The 25,094-nt window shown below is 45.8% G+C and overlaps 1 protein-coding gene across 1 annotated transcript in view; it reads right to left on the bottom strand.

Annotated features, from left to right (window-relative positions):
* The window catches only part of LOC122928207, a 157,605-nt gene extending 153,308 nt beyond the window's left edge, over window positions 1–4,297 (bottom strand). The window contains exon 1 of the mRNA XM_044280806.1: window positions 4,197–4,297. The gene's annotated coding sequence lies outside the window, so the exon portion shown is untranslated. The remainder of the gene's footprint in view (window positions 1–4,196) is intronic.
* Between the last annotated feature and the right edge of the window lie 20,797 nt (window positions 4,298–25,094).

The following is a 25,094-nucleotide window of genomic DNA, read 5'->3' as shown; positions in this document are numbered from 1 at the left end:
GAAACATTTTCAGGAACAACGGATCCGCAAAAAAGGACCGAAAATCGGGATATAGGAAAATACTGACGTGTGAATGTAGCCTTAGGCTGAGTTCACACGGGCGAGATTTCCGCGCGGGTGCAATGCAGTAGGTGAATCCTGACCCATTCATTTCAATGGGGCTGTGCACATGAGCATTTTTTTTCATGCATCACTTCTGCAATGCTTTAAAATCGCAGCATGTTCTATATTCTGGTATTTTCACGCAGCCCTGGCCCCATAGAAGTGAATGGGGCTGCGTTAATAACGCATTGCATCTGCAAGCAAGTGCGGATGCAATGCGTTTTTCACTGATGGTTGCTAGGAGATGTTGTTTGTAAACCTTCAGTTTTTTATCACGCGCGTGAAAAAAGCATCAAAACGCATTGCACCCGCGCGGAAAAAACTGAACAACTAAACGCAATTGCAGCCAAAACTGACTGAACTTGCTTGCAAAATGGTGCGAGTTTAACTGAACGCACCCTGAACGCATCCGGACCTAATCTGTCACGCTCGTGTGAATTCAGCCTTAGGCCTCTTTCACACGACCGTTTTTTTTTTCCGTTTTGCGGGCCGTTTTTTGCGGTCCCTATACGGTCCGTATACGGAACCATTCATTTCAATGGTTCCGCAAAAAAAACGGAATGTACTCCGTGTGCATTCCGTTTCCGTATTTCCGTTTTTCCGTTCCGTTTAAAGATAGAACATGTCCTATATTTGGCCGCAAATCACGTTCCGTGGCTCCATTAAAGTCTATGGGTCCGCAAAAAACGGAATGCATACGGAAATGCATCCGTATGTCTTCCGTATCCGTTCCGTTTTTTGCGGAACCATCTATTGAAAATGTTATGCCCAGCCCAATTTTTTATATGAAATTACTGTATACTGTATTTGCCATACGGAAAAACGGAACGGAACAACGGAACGGAAACGGAACCACAACGGAAGCAAAAAATGGAACAACGGATCCGTGAAAAACGGACCGCAAAACACTGAAATGGACATACTGTCGTGTGAAAGAGGCCTTAGGCCTCTTTCACACTACAGTTTTTTGCGTTCCATATACGGTCCGTTTTTTGCGTTCCATATACGGTCCGTATACGGAACCATTCATTTCAATGGTTCCGCAAAAAAACGGAATGTGTTCCGTATGCATTCCGTTTCCGTATTTCCGTTTTTCCGTTCCGTTGAAAAGATAAAACATGTCCTATATTTGGCCGCAAATCACAGTCCGTGGCTCCATTCAAGTCAATGGGTCCGCAAAAAAAACGGAACACATACGGAAATGCATCCGTATGTCTTCCGTTTCCGTTCCGTTTTTTCTGAACCATCTATTGAAAATGTTATGCCCAGCCCAATTTTTTCTATGTAATTACTGTATACTGTATATGCCATACGGAAAAACGGAACGGAACAACGGAACGGAAACGGAACCACAACGGAAGCAAAAAAACGGAACAACGGATCCGTGAAAAACGGATCGCAAAACACTGAAATGGACATACTGTAGTGTGAAAGAGGCCTTAAAGGGCACATTAGCACTTTTCTTATTACGTCTGCTAAACTACTTATTCCTCTGTTGTGGCACTCAACAGAGCCACCATCAAACAATAAATGGATTGAAAAGTCAAATTCATTGGTTAGAAGAACTTGCAAGCTGGGAAACCAGATCTCATGATAAATTCATCCTGGTTCCAATGTAGGAACTCCATACTTACCATATAGGGCCCCCACTACCGTTACTTACTCTTTACTTTCCCCACTCAATTTAGTCTTAGGGCTTATGCACATGAACGTATTTTCTTTCCGTGTCCGCTCTGTTGTTTTTTTGCGGACCGTATGCGGAACCATTAATTTCAATGGGTCTGCAAAAAAAAACTGATATCTGTATTTCCGTTCATCAAAAAAATAGAACATGTCCTATTATTGTCCACATTACGGAGAAGCATAGGACTGTTCTATTAGGGGCCAGCTGTTCCGTTACGCAAAATGCGGAATGCACACGGACGTCATCCATATTTTTTGCAGATCCGTTTTTGCAGACTGCAAAATACATACGGTCGTGTGCAAGAGCCCTTATGCCTCATTCACACGTCAGTGTTTGGTCAGTGATTTCCATCAGTGATTTTGAGCCAAAACCAGATGCGGCTCTAAACACAGAACAGGTGCAGATTTTTCCCTTATACTTGATGTCTGTGGAGGCTGCAGTCCTGCTTTTGGTTCACAATCACTTATGGAAATCACTGACCAAACACTGATGTGTGAATGAGGCTTTGGTTGCTATGACACCCTGCGCTCCTGCAATGCCAGTCCGGTATCTCACGGACCTTGTTCCACGGACGTCTGCATGAGGCTTAAGGCTAGGTCTACACGACGACATTTGTCGCACGACAAAAAGTCGCGCGACAGATGGGGCGCAACAGTTGTCGCGCGACATTTTGTTGCACTAATGTCGCGCGACAATTTTTATAATGGCAGTCTATGGTGTCGCACTGCAACATGCGACATGTTGCGACTGCGACGCGACAGTCGCAGAAAAATCCATCTTGAATGGATTTTCTGCGACTGTCGCGTCGCAGTCGCAGCATGTCGCATGTTGCAGTGCGACACCATAGACTGCCATTATAAAAATTGTTGCGCGACATTGGTGCAACAAAATGTTGCACGACAAATGTTGCAGTATAGTTGTGCCCTATCTGTCGTGCGACTTATTGTCGCGTGACAAATGTCGTCATGTAGACCTAGCCTAACTCTGAACAACCATTTAACATTTAAGTTTTTCCTCAGGCCATGCAGACGTCAGACAACAGGTGTCTCATTTTGCTCTGGGACCTCTTTCTCAGGAGTAATTTTACTATTTCACTGTTTCTTGTTTATAGTTTTCTTGTTTTAACCCGTAGGATACCAGTGCTGTAACTGTATGGTGCTGTGGACTGTGACCTAAATCCCAGCGCTATACAGCTATGGTGGGTTGGTCGGGTGGGTGCAGGAGCTGTGCCCGCCCGATCAGCATCTGGGGTCCGGTTGTTATTGTTAGCCGTGCCCCTGCTGTATGTGCCGGAATCAGTGAAAACACTGATGCCGACTCATAAACCCTAGCTGTGCCACCGTCAGCGCTGACCGTGGCACCTGCAATGTCTATGGAGGGTCCCTGTCACCATTGGGTCCCTACGCTGCGTGCTACCTTCCATGGAAGCCTGTGAGACCCAGCCCCCTGGGTCTCACAGGCAAACAGCCTGTAAGTGTATTACACTGTGTAATACACTTACAGCCAATGCATTACAATACAGATGTATTGTAATGCATTGTAGATAGAATCAAATCCCCACAGTGGGACAAAAAAAAAGTTAATAATATAGTTTTAGGTAAAAAAAAATGTTTCAAGAAAATTTTACATATTAGCTATGGCTGTGTCCATATCGATCGGCTCTATAAAAACATCACATGATCTACCCTGTCAGGTGCACGCTGTAAAAAACAAAAAAACATGCCAAAACAGCAATTTTTTGGTCACCTTGCCTCACAAAAAGTGTAATCCCAAGTGATCAAAAAGTCGTATGTACCCCAAAATGGCACCAACCAAACCATAGACTCATTCTGCAAAAAAATAATCCCTCCCTAAGACAATTGCTCAAAAAATAAGAAAAAAATATGGCTTTCAGAAAAAGGCAACACAAAAACAAGATATTTATCTTTTCAAAAATGCTTTTACTGTGTAAAACTTAACAAAAACTAGGTATTGCCGCATCTGTAACAACCTGCTCTATAAAAATATCACATGATATACATGTCAGGTCAACACTGTAAAAATAAAATAAATAAAAACTTAACCAGAACAGTCATTTTTTGTCACCTCTCCTTACAAAATTGGTAACATTTTGGGGTATATATGACTTTTTGATCACCCAATATTATTATTATTACTGTTGCTTTTGTACCATATTCATATCAAGGCCATTCAGGTGCATATAAAATGTAAAAAATATATCCCATTACATGTGTCTGCCTAACCACTTCCCTTTCTGATGGCAAGCAAAAAGTGTCTGCACAGTAATAACGAATTATGGTAGTGTCAGTTTTCCTATGAGCTTATGCGATTTTCCCATGGTGCAGCACATTATTGATACGTGCCCCTTTATCTGCAGCAGAAGACAAAAGCCTTGCACAGATATCATTACCTCCATGAGAAGTAACACGCTCCCTGTGCCCCTTTTCCAGGTCTGTAAGAACAGCTTATACGGCGTCCATGCTGCACCACTTGTGTATGTGTTGCTTCCTGCTGCTATGGGAACCACTTTCAGGACACTTGCCAGCTTTTCAAAAGAAAGTGACTGCTGAGTGATTCTATCCTCCCCCAACCGTCATGTGTCCTTCACAAAACAGCATTGTGAAATTACCTTCCTTCTTGCAACTCAGTCCAGATTACTAGAGAGAAGGGAACAACAAAAGCATTCACCATTATGTGTATTTGAGTTTAGGTTTTAACATTGGAGTTTGTATGCTCGCCTGCAACAAATTTATGAAAGCGGCACACAGTAATAATACATTTAGCTCAGGTGCAATGTTGCCTATCTTAGTGAAAGTACACCTACACCTGGAGGAAGGCTGAAGTGGAGTTGTGACTTTTTTCCGACTTGTAAAAAAGTTGTGTTTCATAATTGTGACACAAAAGTGTTGGTGGCAGTGGAAGGTGCAGTGCTCAGAAAGTTGCTCAAGGTTCTGTATTGCAGGGCTTGATAAATCCCATCTGTATGTATATAAAATATAAACAGCAATACAGTGTTTGAGTAGCTATTCTACAATGTTGTGCTTTTTCGGCCACATCTTGAAGGCCCTACTGAGAGTGAGAGAATTCCTTTTCCACCAGTATTTCTGCAAATCCACTTAGGTTTTATTATTATTTTATTTCTCTTGCTTAGGCCTCATGCACACAGCCAATGCCTGGCGTGGCTGAATTGCGGCACGCAAACAGCGCGTCCGCAATATGCGTGCATCGGCTGTGTGGGGAGCATTCACTTGAAGTAACCCATTCACTTGAGTTGGGATGCAGAATGGAGGCACGGAAGCGCTACGTAGTGCTTCCGTGGTGTTTCTGTCTGTGCCTCCGCACCGCAAAAAAATAGAACATGTTCTATTTTTTTTGCGGTACGGACGCATCACAGACCCATTGAAGGCGAAGGGCTCATGCACACGGCAACGTCCATGTGGCGGCCGGGACGGATCAAGACCCATTCAACTCGAATGGGTCCATGATCTGTCCGCACCGCAAAAAAATAGTGGTGCGGAGGCACAGACAGAAACACCAAGGAAGCACTCCGTAGTGCTTCCGTATCTCCATTCCGCACCTCAACTCTGGATTGCAGACCCATTCAAGTGATGCGGGGGGTACACAGCCGGTGCCTGCTTTTTGCGGACCCGCTGTTTGCAGGCCGCAATACAACCACGGCCGGGCAACGGCCGCGTGCATGAGGCCGAATGGGTCTCGATCCATCCCGGCCACCCCACTGATGTTGCCCATGCATTGGGGACCGCAAATTGCACAACAGCCATGTGCATGAGGCCTTATATAGTGTAGTGCCTTGGAACAAGGGTACTTGGACTATGGACGTTTGTGGACATTTGCCCCTTTTGCTACTATGCAAAACCATCAACTCGCTACTTTATTGCACTTTGATACTGTTGTGTGCACTTATAATATTTTATATTGTTGAACTGCATTTGCACGGTTATTGCAATACAGTATATCTGCACTGCACTGTGGAAATGGTTAATGCTCAGCCAGCTAATACAGAGAGACTTTGGGATTTTCTTGACATAGACTTGCATTGAAACTCTATACAAATATATGATAGACAGAAATTGTAGCAATATTTCTGTTTAGGTTGTGCATCTCCATTCCATTTCTCCCACTAGAAGGTTTTAGTTCAGCTAGAAATTGTATAAAAAGATTGCAGTCAGAGCCCCTAGTTGTCTGCAGATAGGGACCAGTGCGAAGAAACTCTGCCAGACTGCATGAGTGACCAGAAGAAGATGCTAAGCCACAGTTCTGTGACCAGGGAGCCAGCCGGACGACTCAGCCACAGACCCTATGACACCAACCTTTGGTGGTTTACTGAAGACCCTGAATCTCTAGACTGGGCTGCACCATACCTTACCATCCCTTCCAGCGAGCAGTAACATGTGGTGACACCTCAACGGTGTCCGGGGGACCCAATGTAACGTTGGGGCCACGCCATACCCAGCCACTGCAATAACACCAAAATATTCTGCAGTGCTTTACAGACATTAACATCACTCACTGCCCCCAGTGGGGCTCACAATTTCGATTGCCTCTCAGTGTGTCTTTGGTGTGTGGGAGAAAACAGAAGTACCTGGAGGAAACCCACTCAAATGCAAGGAAAGCATACAAACTTCATGCAGATATTGCGTAGTTGGATTTCAACACAGGACTGCAAGGCACCAGTGTCGACCACTGAGCCATCATGCTGCCCACAATTGTTTTAGTGGGTCTTGGTGTCTCTAGGGCATCACAGGAATTATCTCTGCCAGGCTTGACTATTTCGAGGTAAGTGTAGCACCAAGAAAAATGGTTTCCCAGTGCTAGTGTGCAGAAGCTGCAAACTAAAACATAGACAATGATAAGTCTCCACCTGCCATAAGGTGTGTCAGGAATATGGATTATCGTTTAATGGCAGCCATGACATTTTTTATTTCACCTTGGTCAGTGTACATGCAAAATACATTCTCACTTCAATCCTGGCTTCAAGCAAGCCACTTGTTTACAAATTCACATGTCCTCCAGGCAGCCAGGAACCCCAGCTAATGGAACAGGAAGGACCTATCTGCAGGGGTCTGGGCCATTCCCAGTTCAACCAAATCTAGCAGACAGCATGGAACCAGCGATTTAGAAGGAATTATGAATCTCCCAGCCATCACAGGTGCAAACTGGATACATATTTGTGTCCCGGTGGCCATGATAAACATGCCCACGGTCATAGGTTGGAGGTCGGGTGCCAGGGAAGGGAGATATACATATATCACCACAGAAACCCAATAACGGTACCATGCTTGGACTCTATTTGTAGCCAGAACCCAGGCGGGTCTGTTGGTCCCAGAACCATCTCCCTGTGACCTCCTGGTCTGGAGCTATGGGCCCTAATGTGTTTTGTGGGTCCTTGGCTGCCAGCCCAGAAGAGGAGAAAGGGACCCTTTCCAGAGGCTGGGAGGGAAGCGGCTGGCTACAGGTCAAAAGCCCATGCAAGCCAGCGGACGGCATCTTTCTCTGAAAGGGGGTCACATTGTGCTATGTGTTTGTAAAGACCTGGAAACTTCTGACATCACTGCCCCCACGTGACCACAGCCAAGGACTATTCCACAATCATAACCCAAAGGATCATTCATCTACCCGGTAACTGACTTGTACTCTGTGTAATCCTGTTTGTATCATATTACCTGTATTTGTAACCTCAAACCACTGTATATATCCTTGTGTATATTGTGTTATCTAGTGTGCCCTTAAGGCGATTAAATATATAATTTATTTCTTATGCTGTCTTGTATCTCGATTAAAAATACCCACGTCCGTGTTTCGGCCTAGTTATAAGCTACCGCGGGTTGGTTTCTCACCCTATATAATCCTGTTAGCGGACCGGGCTTATATCAAACGAGAAGCTGGTGGCAGATTTCCCTGGCTAAGGTAGTGCTGTTTCACTGGGGCAGTGAACAGGCTCCCTCAGCTTGTTGCCTCTCTGTGCCCATGTGGACAGGAGGAGTCTGTGTTGTACCAAGACTGACCTTACATGCTCCTCCGGGAGGGCTTAACGTCACGTCTTGGTAACCAGTGACCATACCGCGCCTCGTGAGCTCGACGTAGGTGATACCCCTCACAGTGTGTCTTTTTTTGCAGGACAAAACTGGAGCAAATCATGTACTAAATTCATCTGATAGTGTTTAGCTTTGTTTTCCATGTACTCTTTTTGGAGTCCCAGATAAAAAATAAAAAAAAATAATAAATCATAAAAATGTTTTAAATTTACTATTTTGTACTGCACGTGATACTGTATACAGCATACATTTGCCGATCATGGCATGTCAGCACAACAGTGTATTGTCTTTTAGCTCAACCGATCAATCAAGTGTTATTACCAGAGGAAAATGGCGGCATGCACACATTTTTTCCAGCAGTGAAGCTGCAAGGGAAATATAAGATTGGGCATGAAGCTCACTGAAATAACTTTGTACAGCTGTTTTTTCAAGGATATTTAGCTCTACTGAGAAGCCTACGGTAAAAAAAAAAAAACGCCATAAAAAGAAATAATTGAGGCTGAAAACACATCGGTTTTCGTTTAGCATTTTTTTTGCACTTTTCTGTTCTAGTAGCTTTTTTTTTGCACTTGTGTTTTTGGTGCATTTTTTTGGGTAAAAAGCCAGCTCCAAATTTTAGCTGAAGGTCTGTGAGAAATGAAAGGCAGGACTCGCAAGTGTTTTTTGTTTCTGGCCTCTTTTTAAAAATGCTGCATACTGTAGCTCTAGACTTTTTGTTTTTTTAACGTATTCCTTATGGGTGAAAAACCACCATGAAACAATCTTTGGGGGAAAACACACTATTTGCAAAAAAAAGCCCCAAGAAAAGTCACAAATATGGCAAAAAATTATATTATGGCATTATTGCAAGTGGCAAAAAAAGCACTAGGAAAAAATTTGTGTGTAGGGACCCTTAGCATGTGTAGTACCCTAAACCTCGGGGTACTACTATAGTATCTGCAATTGTTTACTGTTTTATATGCAATGTGAATGTAATGACATGCAATACGTGGTTTGCAATGTTTGGTAACAGGAATCCGCAAGCAAGTGCGGATGCGGTGCGATTTTCACGCATGGTTTCTAGATGATAGGGATGGTCGGAGATGATAGGGATGAATGCAACCCCATTAACCGCCTCTGGACCGCCTAACGCAGGATCGCGTTCCGGAGGCGGCTCACTCAGGCACAGTCACGCATCTATGCGTCATCTCGCGAGACGCGAGATGACACTCACAGCCGGTCCGCGCATGCGCATCGCGGGCCGAAAAAAGTTTCAGGACAAGTTAGTCATCAGTCTGCCAGTCAATGATCATCGCTGGCAAGCTGATGATTTTCAAAAAAACGAATCAGAAGCCATCTAACACATTATATTTATGGGAGAGGCTTAGACTGTGATGAGGGGGGAAGCGCTTCCCCTGACCTAGCTGGCTGTGTTGTGCCGGAAGCCAGGAGCGAGGGTAAGCCTAGTAGTGGGCAAAAATAGACGAGGAGAGCAGAGTAGTGTCCAAAAAACCCTTTAATTCCTCTCAGAGAGCAAGGTTACAGAAAGCCTGGGAAATCTCTACGTTCGGGTTCGGGATGTACCTCGTGAAGCAAGAAGAGCGCCAGCGACCCATGCATTTAATCACGTGCGTCGGGACCCCATTTTTTAATGCTGAGGATGTGGCCCCGATTCGGAGCGAGTGTCCTGTGATGGCCAGCGGGTTGTAACCGAGACCTGAGGCCAGCGTTCTGATGTGGGGCACGAACTGGATTGACGTCAGGAAACCCCCACGCCAAGGAAGCAGCGGGCCATCTAGGGGGGCATCTTGCAACAGGGCTACCAATTGACGGAGGACCATGACCGGGCACCAATCGTTCAAGGTTTTAAAGAACCTGCCCTCCGAGGGAGGCCCATGTTGATTGGCCTTCGTGGAAGGGAGCCAGGGACAAAATGGTCATGGACCCAGGACAATTGCCGCACCTGCAATCCCTGACGTTTAGGGGAGGTGCTGGTGAACTCACCTGGCCTGAGGAACCCGTAAAACCCGAGGTACATAGCTGCCTTAATAACTAAACTAGGAGAGTGCCCAAAAGGATGTCCATCCAGCCCGGACGACAGTCTCCTAAACATCTCGCCGGAGACAGGCTGCCTACGGGCGGGAGGGGCTTCCCCGCACTTCTGGATCCCCCTAAGGGCCGCTTTGACTGCCTGCACTGAGAAAATGGAACCTGAATAACTATATGTGATTGGAACGTAGTACGACCGGTGCCTACGAGAAGGCTTGAGTCGGTCTGGGTAACGTACCTGGGCTTACAGGCTACTACCTGTACTGATGTCTTGGGTCACCTGACCTTGGTCCAAATGTCGTACAAGTGAACGGTCAGGACACGTTTCTGGGAGGACAAATCCATAAAGTTTGGAAGGGAAAGAGAACATAACTGGGGAGGATGACAGGCCTGGGTGAACCAGGAGACAGAGGTAGGAGTGAGCCTGGGCGAACCAGGAGACAGAGGTAGGTGCGAGCCTGGGCGATCCAAGGGGCAGAGGTAGCTGTGAGCCTGGGTGAACCAGGAGACAGAGGTAGGTGCGAGCCTGGGCGATCCAGGAGGCAGAGGTAGGTATGAGCCTGGGCGAACCAGGAGACAGAGGTAGGAGTGAGCCTGGGCGATCCAGGAGACAGAAGTAGGTGTGAGCCTGGGCGATCCAGGAGACAGAAGTAGGTGTGAGCCTGGGCGATCCAGGAGACAGAAGTAGGTGTGAGCCTGGGCGATCCAGGAGACAGAAGTAGGTGTGAGCCTGGGCGATCCAGGAGACAAAGGTAGGTGCGAGCCTGGGCGGTCCAGGAGACAGAAGTATGTGCGAGCCTGGGCGGTCCAGGAGACAGAGGTAGGTATGAGCCTGGGCGAACCAGGAGACAGAGGTAGTTGCGAGCCTGGGCGATCCAGGAGACAGAGGTAGGTGTGAGCCTGGGCGATCCAGGAGACAGAGGTAGGTGTGAGCCTGGGCGATCCAGGAGACAGAGATAGGGATGAGTCTGGGCGAACCAGGAGACAGAGGTAGTTGCGAGCCTGGGCGATCCAGGAGGCAGAGGTAGGTGTGAGCCTGGGCGATCCAGGAGACAGAGGTAGATGAGAGCCTGGGCGAACCAGTAGAGCAGGGAGACAACAGCATATAACGTGAAAGCACATACATATATCATGTGGCCCTGTCGCCACCATAGGACAGATGACTGCAGTGAGCGTTTAGTGACCGCTGGTCGCGTATGGCGTGTGATAACGACCTAGCTTACTCGTGGTGATACCCCCAGCTCTCTTTGGCCGCCGCATGGAAACTAGCGCCCTTCCAGCCCAGCGGGGGGGCCGGGAGCCCTCCCCCTATATGAGGGGACCAAGGATGACTTTGTCTTCCTCCCACCTGGCGCTGCGTGGCACGGCGGGAGCGCGTATGAGATGGCTGGTTGTTGGATAATCCTGCTGAGGTTTTTTTTTTTGGGCTGTTGTTGCCCAGGGACGAGATACCCCTATTTACTTCGTATATGGCCTGTTTTGACGTGCGTTCCGTCCTGGAAGGCGCCGCCATCTAGCCCCGGAAGTAGATGGTTCGTGATGGAAATATGCAGGGGGGTGACCGGGTGGACTGGGGGACGGGGCCCACCCGTCCCGAGTAGCAAGTGGGGCGGGCGAACCGGGTGTGGGGCAAGAATCGGCGTGTGTTTCACTCCAAAAACCTTGCTGATCCAGACCCCGGAGGTTTGGAACATGGGGCCCGGGCCGGAGGCTTTTGTAACCCAGTGGGGACAGAATTTACCTATACTGGAGCCGCCGCACTGGAGCCGCCGGGTTGATTAAGTCCGCCGGGCCTGAGTGAAGATTCCGGCGTGCGCTCCACTCTGGAACGCACACCGAACACGGGACCAGGAGCCCAGGCCCGACGGAGGATTTCCGTCGTACGCTCCACGCTGGAACACACGCTGGGATGCAATGGTGCCCAAGCAAAAGACGGGACGGGGAAGCCCCTGTGGAGGGGGTAACCCGCAGGCCGGACCCTGCCCCCCCGCTGCCTCAGGAGGGAGGCGAAAATTGCTTGGACCAGGGATGTATATCGGCGTGCGTTCCACGCTGGAATGCACGCTGACCCAGAGAGCCGGAGGTGTGTGACCGCCGCTGGAGGAGCCCTTGTGGAGCAGGGAGCATCATTGCACGTTATTTACCTCTCCCGAAGACGTGAACGGCGGTGTATGGAAAACGAAACGAAGCAGATGAAGCAACTCACGACGTGTACGGATGCAGTACCAGAGCAAGCGACTCCTTATCCAGCTATGAACAGAAGCGACCTGAGGAGCTGGGGGCTGGAGCTTAACCCTTTCATGACCAAGGGTCATTGATGCCCCAGTGTCCAGGTCAAAATTTACAAATCTGACATGCGTCACTTTATGTGGTAATAGCTTTGGAACACTTTTACTTATCCACACCATTCTGAGATTGTTTTCTCGTGACACATTGTACTTCATGATAGTCATATATTTGAGTCAATATATTTCACCTTTATTTATGAAAAAATCCCAAATTTACCAAAAATTAGGAAAATTCACAATTTTCCAAATTTCTATTTCTCTGCTTCTAAAACAGAAAGTCATACCTAATAAAATATTCATTACTTAACATTCCCCATATGTCTACTTTATGTTGGCATCATTTTTGAAATGTAATTTTATTATTTTAGGACGTTACAAGGCTTAGAAGTTTAGAAGCAATTCTTACAATTTTTAAGAAAATTTCCAAAACCCACTTTTTAAGGACCAGTTCAGGTCTGAAGTCACTTTGTGGGGCTTACATAGTGGAAACCCCCCATAAATGACCCCATTGTAGAAACTACACCCCTCATGTTACGCAAAACTGATTTTACAAACTTTGTTAACCCTTTAGGCGTTCCACAAGAATTAAAGGAAAATGGAGATGAAATTTCTAAATTGCACTTTTTTGGCAGATTTTCCATTTTATAATTTTTTTTTCTTTAACACATTGAGAGTTAACAGCCAAACAAAACTCAATATTTATTACCCTGATTCCGCGGTTTACATAAACACCCCACATGTGGTTGTAAACTGCTGTACGGGCACACGGCAGGGCGCAGAAGTAAAGGAATGCCATACAGTTTTTGGAAGGCAGATTGTGCTGGATTGGTTTTCTGAACGCCATATGTTTTTTATTTTTCTGCCCATCGTCTTGTGCAGGGGCTCGTTTTTTGCAGAAAGTGTGGAGGTTTATATTGGTACCATTTTTGGGTACATAGGATTTTTTGATCATTCATTATTACACTTTATGGGGCAAGGTGACCCAAAAATTGGCTGTTTTGGAACAGTTTTCATTTATTTATTTATACAGCGTTCATCTGAGGAGTTAGGTCATGTGATAGTTTTATAGAGAAGATCGTTATGGACGTGGCAATACCTAATATGTATACTTTTTCTTATTTATTTAAGTTTTACACAATAATAGCATTTCTGAAACCAAAAAAATGATGTTTTAGTGTCTCTATAGTCTGAGAGCCATAGCTTTTTTATTTTTTGGGCGATTGTCTTAAATAGGGTATCATTTTTTGCGGGACGAGGTGACGGTTTGATTTATACTATTTTGGCGGTCAAACGCCTTTTTGATCGCTTGCTGTTTCACTTTTGTGATGTAAGGTGACAAAAATGGCTTTTTTTTATGGTGTTTATCGGACGGGGTCTATCATGTGATATCTTTATAGAGACGGTCGTTACGGACGCGGTGATACCCAATATGTGTAGTTTTTTCATTTTTAATTTTTTATAGGAAAATGTTGTTATTTTTTTTTATTTTACATTTTTATTTAATAATTTTTACTTTTATTTTTTTTCACTTTTTTTTATCAAGTCCCTCTTGGATCATGAAGATCCAGTGGGGCTGATGGCTGTACTATACTTTGCAATGCTCTTGCATTGCAAAGTGTAATACATTCAGATGCCCTGTAGGTGGCAACAGGTTGCCAGGGCAACCATCGGGGCTGCCATCGCAGCGCAGCAGCCCCGATGGTGGAGAGAGGGAGCCCCCTCCCTCTATTAACCCCATAGATGCCGCTGCCGCAGCATCTACGGGGTCACAGAATTTACAGCAGAGTGTCAGCATAGAGCTGACACTCTGATGATGGCGGCGGCTCAGGAATGGAGCCGCCACCATCAAACAGCAGGGGGGCAGACGGGGGTCAGCGCTGGAAGGGGGAGGGGGGGAGGGATGTATGACAAGGCAGCAGGGGGCGGACTCAAGGAGGGGGCAGTGCCGCAGCACTAGGAACAGACGGAGGGGGCACAGATGGGCCTGCACAGATCGGGGCAGGGGGGTAAGTGTCTGCACGCACAGATCGGGGGCGGGGGGCTGCACAGATGGGGGGCTGCAAGGACACCGATTTCAGGCTCTGATCTGCAGAGCGCAGATCAGAGCCTGAAACCGGCATTTTAACACTGCCGCGATCCGATTGGTTAGTCTGCACAGACTAACCAATCGGATCGATTGCCGGCAAGGGGCCACTCTGATTGGTCCCTTGCCGGCATTACTGCACTGTATGCTGTCCGTGACAGCAGCAGGGCAGGGGCAGAAGCTTTTATCCAAGCGCTTGGATTAAAGAGCTACCAGAACGTATATATACGTGGTAACTGCACGGGGTATGTGCAGCTATCACGTATATATACAGATTGCGGTCGGGAAGGGGTTAAGAAGGTAAGATGCCTCTCCCACAAATTCAGGCTGACTTTTCAGCCTTCCACTTATAAATATAATGTGTTAAATGGCTTCTCTGCTGGTCCTTTTCGTCAGTTGGTTCCAGCAGAGGAGCATAGTTCACAGTGAGTACACACCAACAGTACACTTAGCCCCAGATCACCCCCCATCACCCCAATTAACCCCTTGATCACCCCTGTCAATCACCTAGTGAAAGGGAAAAAAGTGATCAGTGTAAACTGTCACTTTTTTTTTCCACTGGTATTGACTGATAGTTTTAGGATAGTTTAGGCCCCTTGGTTAGGTAGTTAGCGATCGTTTAGCGCCCAGCCCACTGCACCGCAGTCACTGATTTGCTGATTAGCGTATTGCTAATCAGCATTTGTACTGTTATAGTATCTGTAAGTGATCAGAACTGATCACAGTCAGATCTATAATAGTATTAGTGTCACCTTAGCTCGCCCTCCACCCAAAACGCAGTGTTTGCCCGATCAGGCCTGATCGGTCGCCCACACGTGTGTTCACCCACGCCCGCCCTGCCGCAATGTATTTTTTTTTTTAATCACTGCACAATCACTTTACAAGCGCTGCAGCGATAAAAAAAAAATCAGTTTTGATATTTTTTATCAATCGCAGCGGCCTTCGGTACTTCGCTAGCCTCCCATTTGTAAGACAGACTTGCTTTTTTTCTTGGGTAGTCTCAGGGAATACCCCCTAAATGTAGTAGTCCAAATGGCAAATAAGGGGTATTCTTCTGAAGAGGCCTACAGGCTTCTGACCCAGTCGGATGAGGAATGGGAACCCTCATCTGACGAATCCAGTGGGTCAGAATACGAACCTGTAGAAAGTAGCAGTCTGACCCAAAGTTCGGACGAGGAGGTTGAGGTCCCTGATACCACCAGGCGTACCCGGCCCTGTGTTGCTAGACCACAGGTTGTACAGGATTCGCTTCAAGGGCAGCAGAGTGGGGCTGGCGCTGTCGGATTACGTTGTGAGGCATACACCAGCAGCGCAGCCCATCCTGGACCTAGTACCAGCACTGCCATAGAACATGGTGAAGTGGCGAGCAACAGAAGGGCAGTTGAAGCTGGTACGGTGGCACGTGCAGTAGTTCCCCCGTTGCAGCCACTGCACAGACAGGCCCGTAGAGCCCCTAGAGTCCCTGAGGTGCTGGCAAACCCTGATTGGCAGCCCCAACTTCAGCCGCACCAGTAATTCCCCCTTTCACCGCCCAGACTGGAGTTCGGGTTGAGACAGCTCAGATCGGTTCGGCCCTGGGATTTTTTGAGCTGTTCTTGACTGCGGAGCTCTTGGACTTAGTCGTGGCAGAAACAAATCGGTATGCCACTCAATTTAGAGCTGCCAACCCGGGAAGCTTTTATGCCCAGTCTTTTTGGTGTAAACCCGTCCAAGTTTCCGAAATTAAAACTTTTCTGGGCCTTCTCCTCAACATGGGCCTAACCAAAAAGCATGAATTGCGGTCATATTGGTCCACAAACCCAATTCATCACATGCCCATGTTCTCTGCTGCCATGTCAGGGCACGATTTGAGGCCATCCTGCGTTTCCTGCACTTTAGCGACAACACCACCTCCCGTCCCAGAGGCCACCCAGCTTTTGACCGGCTCCACAAAATTCGGCCAGGCTATGAGCTGTGCGCTGCGATTGGCCAGCACTGCAGCAAGGGACACGCCTCCTACAAAAAAATCAGTCCAATACTACAGACGGAGCTGAGACACCTGAGCATATACCGGGCGAACGGAGCGGCGCCCAGGCATACTAGTAAGTGCAGGGGGACCCCTGGGCACCGCTCTGCCCACAGGTATAGTTAGTTTTTAGTTTCTATATTAGTGAAAGGTCCTCTTTAACACCAAATTTGCAGATTTGTATACCCCTGAGCAAAACATCTGCGTAGACGAGTCCCTTATACATTTTACCGGGCGCCTTGGCTTCAAACAATACATCCCAAGCAAGCGCGCCCGGCATAGGGTCAAATTGTATAAACTCTGTGAAAGGGCCACAGGCTATACACACAAATTTCGGATCTATGAGGGTAAAGATCAGACCCTGGAGGCGGTCGGTTGCCCTGACTTCCTGGGGAGCAGTGGGAAGACAGTCTGGGACTTGGTGTCACCGTTATTTGGCAAGGGGTAGCATCTTTATGTGGACAATTTTTACACAAGTGTGCCCCTCTTCAGGCATTTGTTCCTAGAACAGATTGGCTGCTGTGGCACCATGCAACCTAGTCGCCGGGGCTTCCCCCAACGGCTCGTTACCACCCGTCTTGCAAGGGGGGAGAGGGCTGCCTTGTGTAACAAAGAACTGCTCGCGGTGAAATGGAGAGACAAGCGTGACGTTTACATGCTCTCCTCCATTCACGCAGACACGACAATACAAATTGAACGAGCAACCAGTGTAATTGAAAAGCCCATCTCACTCCATGACTATAATTCGCTCATGGGAGGGGTGGACTTCAATGACCAGATGTTGGCTCCTTATTTAGTGTCCCGCCGCACTAGACACTGGTATAAGAAGGTGTCTGTATATTTGATTCAATTGGCTGTATATAATAGTTTTGTTCTCTACAGTAAGGCTGCGAGAACAAGATCCTTGCTCAAATTTTAGGAAGAGATCATCGAGAACCTCCTGTATACAGGAGGTTCCGTGGCCCCATCCACCAGTGTAGTGAGCTGTCTACACGAGCAACATTTCCCCAATGTTGTTTCTGGTACCTCAACCCAAGCATCACCCCGAAAAAGATGTTGTGTCTGTAGCAGGAGTGGAATAAGGCATGACACCTGCTATTTCTGTCCTGACTGCCCTGACCACCCTGCCCTAGGCTTAGGGGAGTGTTTCCGGAAGTACCACACACAGGTACACTTAGCATAGGGATTGCATCTCACAGGACAGGCACACAGGGCTATTAGGGCCCTTTCACTCACAGCTGCTGCAAACCTCTCCTTTCACCTGGGACAAAGTGCATAATGTACTTCTGGGCGATTTGCTCTTTGCACATTGTCCCATGGGGAAGGAGAGGTTTGTCCTATAAAAAAGGTAATAAAAACAAAACCAAAAAGAAAAATCACCGGTAAGCAAAAAAGTTAATGTTCTGTTCAAAAAGTTAAAGTTAATGTTATATATATAAAAAAAATAATAATCCCGGCAATCATTTATTCATCCACATCGATTGATGTGTAAAAAATCCCGGCAATGATTTATTCATCCACATCGATTGATGTTGGGTATGGATGTTGGGCGGAGCTCCTATGTCCTGGCAGGCGCCTTTCCACTCCTTTTTTTTTTTTGGCAGAGATTTTTTCATCCACATTGATCGATGCGAATGAAGAAATCTGTGCCGTTCATTTTTTTCTTTCAGCCCAGAGGCTGAACGGAAAAAAAAAAATTTCATTTCCCGTATGCTCAATATAAGGAGAATAGCAGAAACTCCTAATGCTGGCCATACATGTAATGATTGCGGAGACCCTCAAATGCCAGGGCAGTACAAACACCCCACAAATTACCCCATTTTGGAAAGAAGACACCCCAAGGTATTCGCTGAGGGGCATATTGAGTCCATGAAAGATTGAAATTTTTGTCCAAAGTTAGCGGAAAGGGAGACTTTGTGAGAAAAAAAATATATCAATTTCCGCTAACTTGTGCCAAAAAAAAATAAAAAATCTTCTATGAACTCGCCAGGCCCCTCATGGAATACCTTGGGGTGTCTTCTTTCCAAAATGGGGTCACATGTGGGGTATTTATACTGCCCTGGCATTTTAGGGGCCCCAAAGCGTGAGAAGAAATCTGGAATCCAAATGTCTAAAAATACCCTCCTAAAAGGAATTTGTGCCCCTTTTCACCCCTAGGCTGCAAAAAAGTAAAAAAAAGTGTCACACATGTGGTATCGCCGTACTCAGAAGAAGTTGGGCAATGTATTTTGGGGTGTCTTTTTACATATACGCATGCTGAGTGGCGGGGCCCGGTCTAAGAGTACAGTGACTGCATCAGGCACTGCCCCTAGTTCCGGACTCCACCCCCTCCTCTCTCCCCACTCATACATAGCAGGCTGCGATACTGCAGCATCGCAGACTGCGATGTAAAATGGAAGCATTCGCCCCATAAGATGCAGGGGCATTTCCCCCCACTTTTTGGGGAGGGGAAGTGCATCTTATGGGGCGAAAAATACGGTAAAATCTTAAATACACAGGGTGTTCCCAACTGTGAAAAATTTGATTTTATTGAGAAAAAAAATTTTGCAAAATGTAAAATATGATCAAATAACAGCAGGAATTAACCTACAGCAACCTTTTAAACTTGTGTAACAATTATTTTAAAAATGTTTCTGTGGGGATTCGAACATACAAACTTCTACATTTCAGGTAAAAAAGCCTTAACCAAGAGAGCTATAGAGCTCAATGCTAAGTTGCTGCTGAAAAACTAATAGAAGTTTTTCTTGTATAGTACAATAGAAACTTCTATGAGGTTTTTAACACAAGAGAAACTTCTATGAGGTTCTTCAAAAATAGTATAGTGTTGAGCTCTATGGCCCAGTGGTTAAGGTTTTTGCTTTTAATGTAGAAGGTTGTGAATTTGAATCCTCACAGAAACATTTTAAAAATACAGGCTAAATACAACTTAACCCCTTAAGGACACGGCCATATTTCACCTTAAGGACCAAGCCATTTTTTGCAAATCTGACCAGTGTCACTTTATGTGTGAATAACTTTAAAACGCTTTTACTTATCCAGGCCATTCTGAAACTGTTTTTTTCATCACATATTGTATTTCGTGACACTGATAAAATGGAGTCAAAACAATTCATTTTTATTTATAAAATAATACCAAATTTACAAAAAATTTGGAAAAATTAGCAAATTTCCAAGTTTCAATTTCTCTACTTCTATAATACATAGTAATACCTACAAAAATAGTTATTACTTTACATTCCACATATGTCTACTTTATGTTTGGATCATTTTGGGAATGACATTTTATTTATTGGGGACTTAGAAGTTTAGAAGCAAATCTTAAAATTTTCCAGAAATTTTCAAAAACCCACTTTTTAAGGACCAGTTCAGGTCTGAAGTCACTTTGGGAGGCTTACATAATAGAAACCACCCAAAAATGAACCCATTATCGAAACTACACCTCTCAAGGTATTCAGAACTGATTTTACAACGTCGTTAACCCTTTAGGTGTTCCACAAGACTTAATGGCAAATGGAGATAACATTTCAGAATTTCGATTTTTCATTTTAATCCATTTTTACCAGATACAAAGCAAGGGTTAACAGCCAAACAAAATGCTTTATTTATTGCCCTGATTCTGTAGTTTGCAGAAACACCCCATATGTGGCCGTAAACTACTGTACAGGCACACAGTAGGGCGTAGAGGGAAAGGTGCGCCGTGTGGTTTTTGGAAGGCAGATTTTGCTGGACTGGTTTATTTACACCATGTCCCATTTGAAGCCCCCCCGATGCACCCCTAGAGTAGAAACTATTTCTAGGATACATATGATTTTTGGTTCCTCTATATTACATTTTTGTGAGGCAAGGTTACCAAAAATTGAAATTCTGAAATGTCATCTCCATTTGCCATAAACTGTTGAGGAACACCTAAAGGGTTAATAAAGTTTGTAAAATCAGTTTTAAATACCATCAGGGGTGTAGTTTCTTATATGGGGTCACTTTTATGGAGTTTCTACTCTAGGGGTGCATCAGGGGGGCTTCAAATGGGACATGGTGTCAAAAAATAAAGGCCATCAAAATCTGCCTTCCAAAAACCATACAGCGTTCCTTTCCTTTTGCGCCCTGCCGTTTGGTCATACAGCAGTATACGACCACATACGGGGTGTTTCTGTAAACTGCAGAATCAGGGTAATAAATATTAAGTTTTGTTTGGCTGTTAACCCTTGCTTTGTTACTGGAAAAAAATGATTTTATTTTTGACTGTGTTCATCTGAGGGGTTAGGACATGGGGTATTTTTATAGAGCAGATTCTTACGGACGTGGCCATAACTATTATGTCCACTTTTTTAAATATATTTATGTTTTACACTATATTATCCTTTTAAAAAAACAAACAAAAATTTTTTTGTATCTCCATAATCTAAGAGTCAGTTTTTTTTTTAGTTTTAGCCGATTATCTTAGGTAGGGGCTCATTTTTTGCGGGATGACAGGACTGTTTTATTGGCACTATTTTGGGGGGCATATGACTTTTTGATCGCTTGCTATTACACTTTTTGTTATGTAAGGTGACAAAAAAATACCTTTTATTGTTCATCTTAGGGGTTAGGTCATGGGGTATTTTTATAGAGTAGATTTTTACGGACGTGGCGATACCTAATATGTCAACTTTTTTTATTTATTTTAGTTTTACAAAATAATATTTGTAAAAAATGTATTTTTTTGTTTTAGTGTCTCAAGTCTGAGAACCATAGTTTTTTTCCGATTGTCAGTGGCTAAATGGAATTAAAATTGGGGAAGGGGATTATAAATTTAGTACTCCATGGAAGTGTGGTACTCCCTGAAGCAACTGTCAATGCAGGGGCCCGGATGATCAGGGCACGTGTCACACTGAGTGGTGGTGTTCTTGCGTATCTCCCTCCTGTGACACACTCTGCACTTTCTTTGGGTCCGTCCCTTCTTTCCAGTATGAGGGACCACACCTGGAAAGTGTTGGCCAGGGACGATCCGGGCGCCTCCAGTTCCCGAGGTACTCCGGCCTGCTCTTTCCCGGTCAGTAAAGATCAGGGCCTTGAGCACTGCCTCATAGAACAGAAGGAATTTCCCTGTGTTGCCAGCACTCTGGGACAGCACAAAAGAGTTGTACAAGGCAACCTGTACCAAGTAGACCGCAACTTTTTTGTACCATGCCCGGGTTTTGCGCATGGCATATTATGGCTTGAGGACTTTATCAGAGAGATCAACTTCTCCCATATATCGATTGTCGTTGACGATACAATTGGTCTTGATGACCGTTGCCACGGTACCTCGCACAGGGACAGGGTTGATGCCGTTACCGTGAATTGTGAACAGTACAAGGACATCCCTCTTGTCCTTATATCTGACAAGCTACAGGTTTCCACTGGTAAGGGCACGGGTCTCACCCCTGGGGATAGGTACCTGGAGGGGGTGGGTAGGGAGGCCGCGTTGATTTTTCCGCACGGTCCCACAAGCGGACGTGTATCTGGCGGCGAGGGACTGGAACAAGGGGATACTAGTATAAAAGTTATTCACGTACAGGTGGTAACCTTTATCTAGCAGTGGGTGCATAAGGTCCCCCGAATCCTAAGGGAATTAAGTAATGTCATAGCCAGACCCTTATTTCTGATATTTGCAGATTCTATATTGACAGGGAATGTCCCACAGGATTGGCGCATAGCAAATGTGGTGCCAATATTCAAAAAGGGTCCAAAAACAGAGCCTGGAAACTATAGGCCGGTAAGTTTAACATCTGTTGTGGGTAAACTGTTTGAAGGTTTTCTGAGAGATGCTATGCTAGAGCATCTTAACGGAAATAAGCAAATAACGCCATATCAGCATGGCTTCGTGAGGGATCGGTCATGTCAAACAAATTTAATCCGTTTCTATGAGGAGGTAAGTTCTAGACTTGACAGCGGCGAATCAATGGATGTCGTGTATCTGGACTTCTCCAAAGCATTTGACACTGTACCACATAAAAGGTTAGTATATAAAATGAGAATGCTCGGACTGGGAGAAAACGTCTGTAAGTGGGTAAGTAACTGGCTCAATGATAGAAAACAGAGGGTGGTTATTAATGGTAAATACTCAGATTGGGTCACTGTCACTAGTGGAGTACCTCAGGGGTCAGTATTGGGCCCTATTCTCTTCAATATATTTATTAATGATCTTGTAGAAGGCTTGCATAGTAAAATATCAATTTTCGCAGATGACACTAAACTGTGTAAAGTAATTAACACTGATGAGGACAGTATACTACTACAGAGCGATCTGGATAGATTGGAGGCTTGGGCAGATAAGTGGCAGATGAGGTTTAACACTGACAAATGTAATGTTATGCACATGGGAAGGAATAATGCAAGTCACCCGTACTTATTAAATGGTAAAACACTCGGTAACACTGACATGGAAAAAGATCTAGGAATTTTAATAAACAGCAAACTAAGCTGCAAAAAACAGTGTCAGGCAGCTGCTGCCAAGGCCAATAAGATAATGGGTTGCATCAAAAGGGGCATAGATGCCCATGATGAGAACATAGTCCTACCACTTTACAAATCATTAGTCAGACCACACATGGAGTACTGTGTACAGTTCTGGGCTCCAGTGAACAAAGCAGACATAGCAGAGCTGGAGAGGGTCCAGAGGAGGGCAACTAAAGTAATAACTGGAATGGGGCAACTACAGTACCCTGAAAGATTATCAAAATTAGGGTTATTCACTTTAGAAAAAAGACGACTGAGAGGAGATCTAATTAATATGTATAAATATATCAGGGGTCAGTACAGAGATCTATCCCTTCATCTATTCATTCCCAGGACGGTGACTGTGACGAAGGGACATCCTCTGCGTCTGGAGGAAAGAAGGTTTGTACACAAACATAGAAGAGGATTCTTTACGGTAAGAGCAGTGAGACTATGGAACTCTCTGCCTGAGGAGGTGGTGATGGTGAGTACAATAAAGGAATTCAAGAGGGGCCTGGATGTATTCCTGGAGCGTAATAATATTACAGGATATAGCTATTAGAGAGGGGTCGTTGATCCAGGGATTTATTCTGATTGCCTGATTGGAGTCGGGAAGGAATTTTTATTCCCCTAAAGTGAGGAAAATTGGCTTCTACCTCACAGGGGTTTTTTGCCTTCCTCTGGATCAACTTGCAGGATGACAGGCCGAACTGGATGGACAAATGTCTTTTTTCGGCCTTATGTACTATGTTACTATGTTACAAGTTTCCCGCTAACACCCAGAGTGGAGGGAAATTCTGGGGGTTCAATACGGGAATCTCGCCCCTCGTACACACGAAACTTGTAAGTGTGCCCTGAGGTACTCTCACAAAGTTTGTACAGCTTCACGCTATACCTCGTCCACTTAAAGGGAACATACTGGCGGAAAATGAGTCTCCCCTCGAAAGCAATGAGAGACTCATCATCCCTGACCTCCCTTTAGGTACATAGGCCTCCAAAAATTGGGCCCCAAAGTGATCGATGACCGGCCTGATTTTGTACAGGCAGTCATAGGCAGGATCACCTTGGGGGGGGGGGACATGCTGCATTATCTTCATAATGAAGGCATTTCCGGATTGCCTCAAACCGGGTACGTGTCATGGCCGTACTGTAAAGTGGGGTCTGGTAGAGGACGTCCCCACTCCAGTAATGCCTGACACTGTTCTTTTTTTACTAGGCCCATGTGCAGCACAAGGCGCCAAAACTTCCTCATCTTGGCTGCACTGACCGGAGTCCAGCCACTGCCCCTAGCCAAAAAGGAGCCCGGGTGTTGAGCAATGAACTGTTAGGCGAACACGTTCATTTACTCAACCATCAGATTCACAAAGTGGTCACTGAAAAAAAGACTAAAATAGAAGCCCACTGTGGGAATCTGGATTCCTGCTTGGCCAACAAAATCAGGAATCTCAGGCTTAAAATGCTCTGGGGTACACCATGCTAGTTCACCAGAAGGGCGCTCCGGTGGACTTAACTGGTGGACTGGAAAACTAGTACGAGCCCCACAGCTTCTCGTACTAGTGTGGTCCCTAGCATGACGGTCCCCTCGCTCCGCCTGGCGGCTCTCCACCGCCTTGGGGGCTCATCATCGCTAGATGATGAGGAGGACGCTGATGACAAAAGGAAAGTGGGGTCATCCACGTCCTCACTGGGACTCAAGGAGTCAGAGGCAAGCTGGGCGTATGCCTCCTCGGCCGAGAACATCTGGCGGGCCATAGGGAAATGTGTGCGTGTGTGGAAATCTTTATTCAGTGTGCATGTGTGTGGGGGCACAGGTGTTCGTGAACTTATCCCTAAAACTAAGAGGAAAAAAAAAACGAAATAAAAAAAGGCTAAAAAATGTTAAAAAATATATAAAAAATTCTAACTCAGAAGCTGATCAATGCGCTAACAGTGGCCGGACACTAAGAGTGCCGGCCACAGTCAGCGTACGCAGAAAAAAAAATTGCTGTGCTGTGGACCCCAGACACCCGATTAGGGTGATGTAACAGTTGAAACTTTTTTTTTCCACTAAACTTTCCCTGAATATCCCTGCCTAATCTAACCTTTCCCTAAATACCTTTTAGTGCCAGATGGCACTGTGGAGGGTCAGAAGGAGGGTGCTGGGCAGATATGGGATTGCTGGCTCTGGAGATCGATGCAGGCTCCTCTCTCCTCGCTCCCGGACACAGAAAGGAGAAGGAGCGGAGCTCTGCAATAATTTAAACCGCCCGCCCCTGCAGCCAATCAGAAGCGATCCTGAGAGGTGATGCCACCATCACCTCTCAGAATCGCAGGATGGTGATTGGTGGTGTATTATCACACCACCGATCACCATCCTGTTCCAGGTTATTGGGTCCCCAGGGTCCCCTGTGTC

Source organism: Bufo gargarizans, chromosome 2, assembly GCF_014858855.1.
Source record: "Bufo gargarizans isolate SCDJY-AF-19 chromosome 2, ASM1485885v1, whole genome shotgun sequence".
Classification (NCBI taxonomy): domain Eukaryota; kingdom Metazoa; phylum Chordata; class Amphibia; order Anura; family Bufonidae; genus Bufo; species Bufo gargarizans.
The sequence above is the reverse complement of the archived record's forward strand: the minus strand, read 5'-3'. Positions and strand labels throughout refer to the sequence as shown.